We start from the raw sequence: 6,000 nt of genomic DNA on the forward strand, positions 1-6,000 counted from the left end.
TGCAGCAGAAGAGGAGGCTGAGAGCTGCAGCATCCAAGGCAGCAAAAGCCCCCTGTGGTGCGGAGGCATGACCTCCGGGCCGTACCTGAAACCTCTGCCCCCCAGGCGGGCATGCACCTGACTCCAAGTCGCGCCCTGCTGTTGGGCAGCACGTCTCATCCATGTCTGTCCCTTAAGGGGAAGGCGGCCAGACCGTGGGCTGTGCCACCTCGAGCCGCTGAGCCTCTGAGGTGTGCCCCGCGGTCCCGGCCAGGGCCCTGTCTACGTCCTTGTGCCTCCGAGCCCCTGAGGACTGAAATAGGGTTCCACCCTGCCTATGCCACCTGAAAGTGCATGCCAAAAGTCCCATTCACGCCACCTAGCCCGCACTACCTGCCCTCTTAAAGTGACCAATGGCAGCTTGAAAAGGGGGGGTGTAACCCCCTGGCCCATGACAATCTGGGGTAGGCGAAAAAACTGCCTGCCCTTTGGCCAATCTTGGCAGGCAGCAAAAAATTCCTACCCAGCCCCAAATGGCGACCAGTTAAACTCAGACTGCATCTAGGGTGGGCGGGTGGGTATTCCCACCGTGCCCACGTGCAAAGGAGGAAGAGGGCTGGGTCCTGCACCTTTTAAAAGGCCTGCTGTAGCTGCCAGACCCAGCCCCCCTCCACTCCCCATTGGGAGGAGACTCTCATGTCCCAGGCCAGGCCAAACAAACTCCAATCACCTTTTAATCGGGCGATTGGGATTTATTCCTGTGGCTATGTCTGCTGGCAGCCACAGGCATAAATCACATATATACCACCAACATGACAGTGATAAGACTTGATAAAAATGCTTTAAAATTGATTAAAATATTAATTTGGAATAAAAACACATAATACCACTTTTAGCCCGTCCCCCGTCCCCTGTTTTTTAGGATAACACCGCCATCCAGGAAAAAATAAAAATTTTCTATGGGAAAACTCTTTCTGGAGGACAATGTGGTTTTAAACAGAACTGAAAAGGATTGGAACCAAGGAGAGAAAAAGAAATTACTGTATATCACTAACAAGATGGGCAGCCCTGTTCCTGCAATGGAATAGGCATGCTGGCTGGTCCGTGCTGTATCCAGCTCAGGGTTGGAGGTGGCTGTGGTGCAACTCGGGGTAAGGTAATATTTTTCCCATAACCCCGAACACAGCCCCAGTCACCACAATGCTGCTACTCAGATGTGCGCCAGCTAAATCACTTGCACAGATTCGAGCATCCTGGTGTTAGGTCAGGCTGATCAGGGGTTAGAATTTGGCCAAAGTGCCAGAGGCTGGTCCCTCTGCCCTCCCGGGCCTGGGCACCACTCTATCCCTGGAATGCCCACGAAACACCCTCCCCCTGAACTCCACAAAACCCCATGCCGGCAACTTGCCGGCAGCATGAACTTACCTCCGCAAGGGTTTGGTCTAGCGAGAGGAAGCCAGCGTGTATCCTTGCGGCCTCCCCGACTCCCATGAACGTGCTTTATGGCACATTGATGACACCTGGAAGTCAGCGCAGGGGACTTGCACAGGCTTAAGCTCAATTTAGGATTGTGCTCTAAGTTATACATTACTGCTGAGGAAGAGGATTTGGGTCAAGAAATTGATTTCATTGTATTAATTTAATGCTCGTATATCCCAACACTATTTTGTTTACATGTATGTCCCACCATTTTTCCATGAAGGAACTCAAGACAGGGGGTTCCCAGACAGCCCCCCTTCCACACTGGACTCAGATCGTACTCAGACCAGAGTTTATGCCCCAAATGGGATCCAGGGCCATCAGTTTGTCCATTCATTCCATCCAAAAGAAACAAGTATTTATTGAGGAAAACAAAAGGATGCACCATCAGTTGATATTATCACTTACAGACATACCACCAGTTCTGCACATGGCATTTTACACACAGAGAAGGGAAGCAGGTTCAATTTCTGAAGGTTAAAATGCTAAAAAAAAAAAAAAAGATAAGGAAGAAAGCAAAGGGTGTGGAGAAACAAGGATGCAGAGAAAGACCAAGGAAGAGGATGCAGTTATTTTAAATATTTACTTGCAATTGATAGAATTCTCATAAAATTCCACAAACATCTGATTCAGCTAGTGAATCTGCTAAAGAGTAGTAGCCCAATCCTACCTAAGTTCCAGCATAGCAATGAAGCCTGGATGAGTTTGCCTGCCTGAGGAACAATTTTTTCACTGGTGTACTGTGAATGTGAAATAAAGGAGATGGTTTTTTGAAGTTATATGAAGAAAACGACAGCTGAAACTCTCATATTCTGGCTCTATGTAGTTTGGATATTATTTTTGTTCTAAGTCTAGCGTCCTGTTCAAGTCCATATTACATTATTTGTCTCCTACAGGCCATTCTTCAGCCATATTAGTTCTCTCTCTGATCCTATCACAAGTACCAAGCAGCACAGGGAAACATGACTACGTAGACAGCAAAGGGCAAGGAAGGCTGCCATGCTGGAAAATACCTTATCACTTGCTTGGGGGCATGGCCGGCTCTCTGCCCTTCTCTGTGATGGAAGAGTTGCTCTAAGAATTCAGTGCCTCAAAGGATCTCCTTGTTCTGCCCTTGGAGAACTGACCCTGCATTGATTCAAGTTGCTAATGGTCTTATCATCCAGCTTCCTGCTTCTGAGTTGCCCTTTCCATAAGCACAAACAAATCACTTGTCCAGCCGCTGAACATCACAAGCAGATTATTTTCCAGGTGTCAGGAGATGCTGACTGAACATCACTTGAAAACAACCCTTCTGTCCTTAACAAAGAAGGTGATGTGCAAAGGACAGTTCATGTGTCACTGGTGAGCACCCTCTGTCTTCCTTTTCCAGCTGTTCTCTGCTCATCAGCGTGCAGGCACTGGTGGCAATTCCCACCAGAATCCAGGACCAGCACTAATAAACCTTGAAAAGATCACATGAAAAGACATGCAGAGAAAAAGGGTGGGGGCCGGGAGGCATCATGGCCCCACTGAGAAAAGCAAACAACCTAAAAGTGCATTAACTACATGCACAGGTCTATTGAACAGACCCCTAAGCCTAGTCCAAACTTGAAAGTCAACACAGCTGAAGCTCAGCAGCAACTCGGATCATTCCCAAGCCTGAAGGTCCAGATGGGCAGAATCAAAGGGAGACAGATAAGGAGAAAGAAAATGGCCTCCAGGCCCCTGAAGAGGGAGCCAGAAAGAAAATGGCTGCTAGGCCCCTGAAGAGGGAGCCAGATAAGGAGAAAGAAAATGGTCTCTGAAACAAACTGGCATACTAAGGCAAGGCTAAAGGGAGAAGCCAAACTTAGGCCAGAAGGAAATACAGTAAAATGTCATGATGTTTTGTTCAAATGTATGTATGATGCCAAGATGTATCAATGCTGAATAGTGCTTATGAACCAAATGTTATGTTATGTAAGGAGAAAATGTATGTTTGCTCAGAAGCAGCCTTCTGCTCAAGCAGGCCCAGAGAAGCAACTTTGTTCTCTTTCTTTCTGAGAGGGTCTGTTTGTGCAACAGGCCACTGTAAGCAACTTAATGCTAAATGTTTACTCATGTTTACTAATGCTGAAACTAATCATTTATGCAAATGCTTGTTCATGCAATGTTATGAGTAAATTAGTTAGGTTTATATATATGATCCCATAAGACAAACAGCAGGATACATTTCTGCCCTCTCTCTGTTTGAGACAGTTGGAAGTAGGCAAAAGGTACAGCTATAAATCAGTCCAATTAAAGTGCTATTTGACAGCTAGCAAATGTTCTTTTGAAGGAATTAGAGAGGACCCCAGCTAAAGGAATATCCAGTTTTAAGGAATGTCCAGGCAAACTGCCAAAGGAACTGATATGTCAAGATGAGTGGCTAATTAGCAAAAGTTGTATTTTGTAAAGTTTTAATAGGATGCAATAGGAAAAGCTAAGGTGAATGTTAGGATGTGATTCAACAAGATTCCCTTTTTAGCCAAATAAACAAATAAAGTACAAAATAACGCTTAAGAACATATCAAATGCTAGAAGCCTGAGTGTTTTAAGCATTTCACAAATAAACAAAGGCAAATTTAGGGGTATGCTCAGAGGACAGAGAGTGGAAGCTGGTCAGGCAGTCCTGAAGGGTGTTGCTCTTGGCAGCCTGCCAGAATGATGAGTTCAGAATGATCCAGTTGTCAAGAAGTTAATTGAATTGATAAATGGAGCCAGGCTGAACAGAGAATACACCCCCAAAAGCTTGGAAGTCAAACTGGACAAAAGGAGCAATTTGGACATAATTAAACCAGGAAAATAGCTTTAATAATTACTGAAGCTATTCTTTAAAGTACAAGTATGGTATTTTAAGTGAATTTAATAGGTAATTGTAAGAATAAAAGTTAGTTGGAGTACATTCCAATTCTGTAAGATTCAAAGTCTTGTTTGATGTTTTAACTGAAACATAACTCATAAGGAGATTTGAAAATAATGAGAAGTCAAGATTCACCTGGCCAGGAAATGAGTTAATTTAAAGAACTTATCTCTTAGTACCATGAAAGAGACATAACTCAAATCATTTTAAGAAAGTTTGAGCTAAGCAGCCATTAATCTAGTCTCACTAATGAGGACATTTGTAAATCAAGCACAGCTAACTAACACTGTGTCTCTAAGATAAGAGAAACACCTGCATAATGAGTAATAAATTGTCTATGAAGTTGTTTAATTGGCCAACATTCTTGAAAGTCCACTGCTCAGCAAAACATTAATGAAGCTTCTAAAAGCTGACAGGAAAAGTTAAGTTTAATTAAAATAAATAGGAAAAGAGTTCTAAAAAGAGAAATCTTTATTTAAAAGTTAGTTTCCCTGTACAGAATAAATATATGTTTACTACTATACCTTGCTAACATCTCCTAAAGTACACATATAAGAGAAAACTTAGTTTAAACAATGCTGGCACACAGCCCTATGAAGCCTGGTACTAAGAATGTTAAAGAGATGGTCAAGGTCAGGCCAATAGAAGAATAAGCAGAGACAGGCAAAGAGAGTAATAATTGGGTGAACAGTGCCACCTCTGGACATGTTTTATGCAAATTTCTATTTTTCTTATTGGTCAGCTCAACCTAACCAACCAAATGTCTGTAAAACGAGCTAATTAATTTCTAACAAATGAGAGTGTGAGATTTAGAGACAAAGAAGTCAAATTACTATTTAAACAATGTACACCTATGGGAAGTTTGCTTTTTCTCTGGGACACTGAGAGATCACAGCTCTCTGTGTTCCCCATTTTGAACCACCAAGAGAAGCCCATTGCTGGCAATGAATAAAGCTTGAAGATACCCACAATTCTAAGTCTGCTGAGATTGTTTTTGAACCCTGATTCGCCGTGCAGCATACTAGAGAAGGAGAAAAGGGGAAATCAAAGCTCCAGCAAAGACAAAGGCAGAAAACAATAAGTAGTCAAGTGGCTAAAAACAGTGTCCAGCCACAGACTAACTTGGACGGCTGAAAAGGCCTCAGAGGCAGGTCACCAGCAGGGAGGTTTGCCGGCCTGAAGCCAAGCTGAGCAGGCACCTGCCTGGCTCCCCTCACCTGACACAAGCGAGCAGTCGCGGGAACACCTGAGAAGGCTGTGGGGAAGGGCAGGGCCAGCCACAGAAGAGCCTGCCTGCCTGAGAGTGGGGACCTTTGAGAGAAGGAGCGGAGGGAGGCCTGGCTCACTGGGCTTCCGCCACAACCTCCCTGGGAGACACTTGAATCCCCTGTTGGGGAAGAAGCCATGGTGCCTCAACCCCCTTCCCACCCCAGCTCTGAGGCTGCACTTAGAGTTCTGCCTGCTCCATGGCAGTTTATGACCCCCGCAAGCGCTCAGTCCTGAGGGGCCATACTCCCTCAGTGGCACAGACCGTTCATTGGGGTACCTTGAGATGGCAACAACATGTGCAAGCGGCTGGGTGGCCATGATGCACTCTTACAAACAGATGAAACTGAAGTGTTGAAAAATAGGGGGAGACTAAAGGGCAAGCACTGGCAGTAACACTAGTTGAGTGCATG

Source organism: Tiliqua scincoides, chromosome 10 (genome assembly GCF_035046505.1).
Source record: "Tiliqua scincoides isolate rTilSci1 chromosome 10, rTilSci1.hap2, whole genome shotgun sequence".
Taxonomy (NCBI): Eukaryota; Metazoa; Chordata; class Lepidosauria; order Squamata; family Scincidae; genus Tiliqua; species Tiliqua scincoides.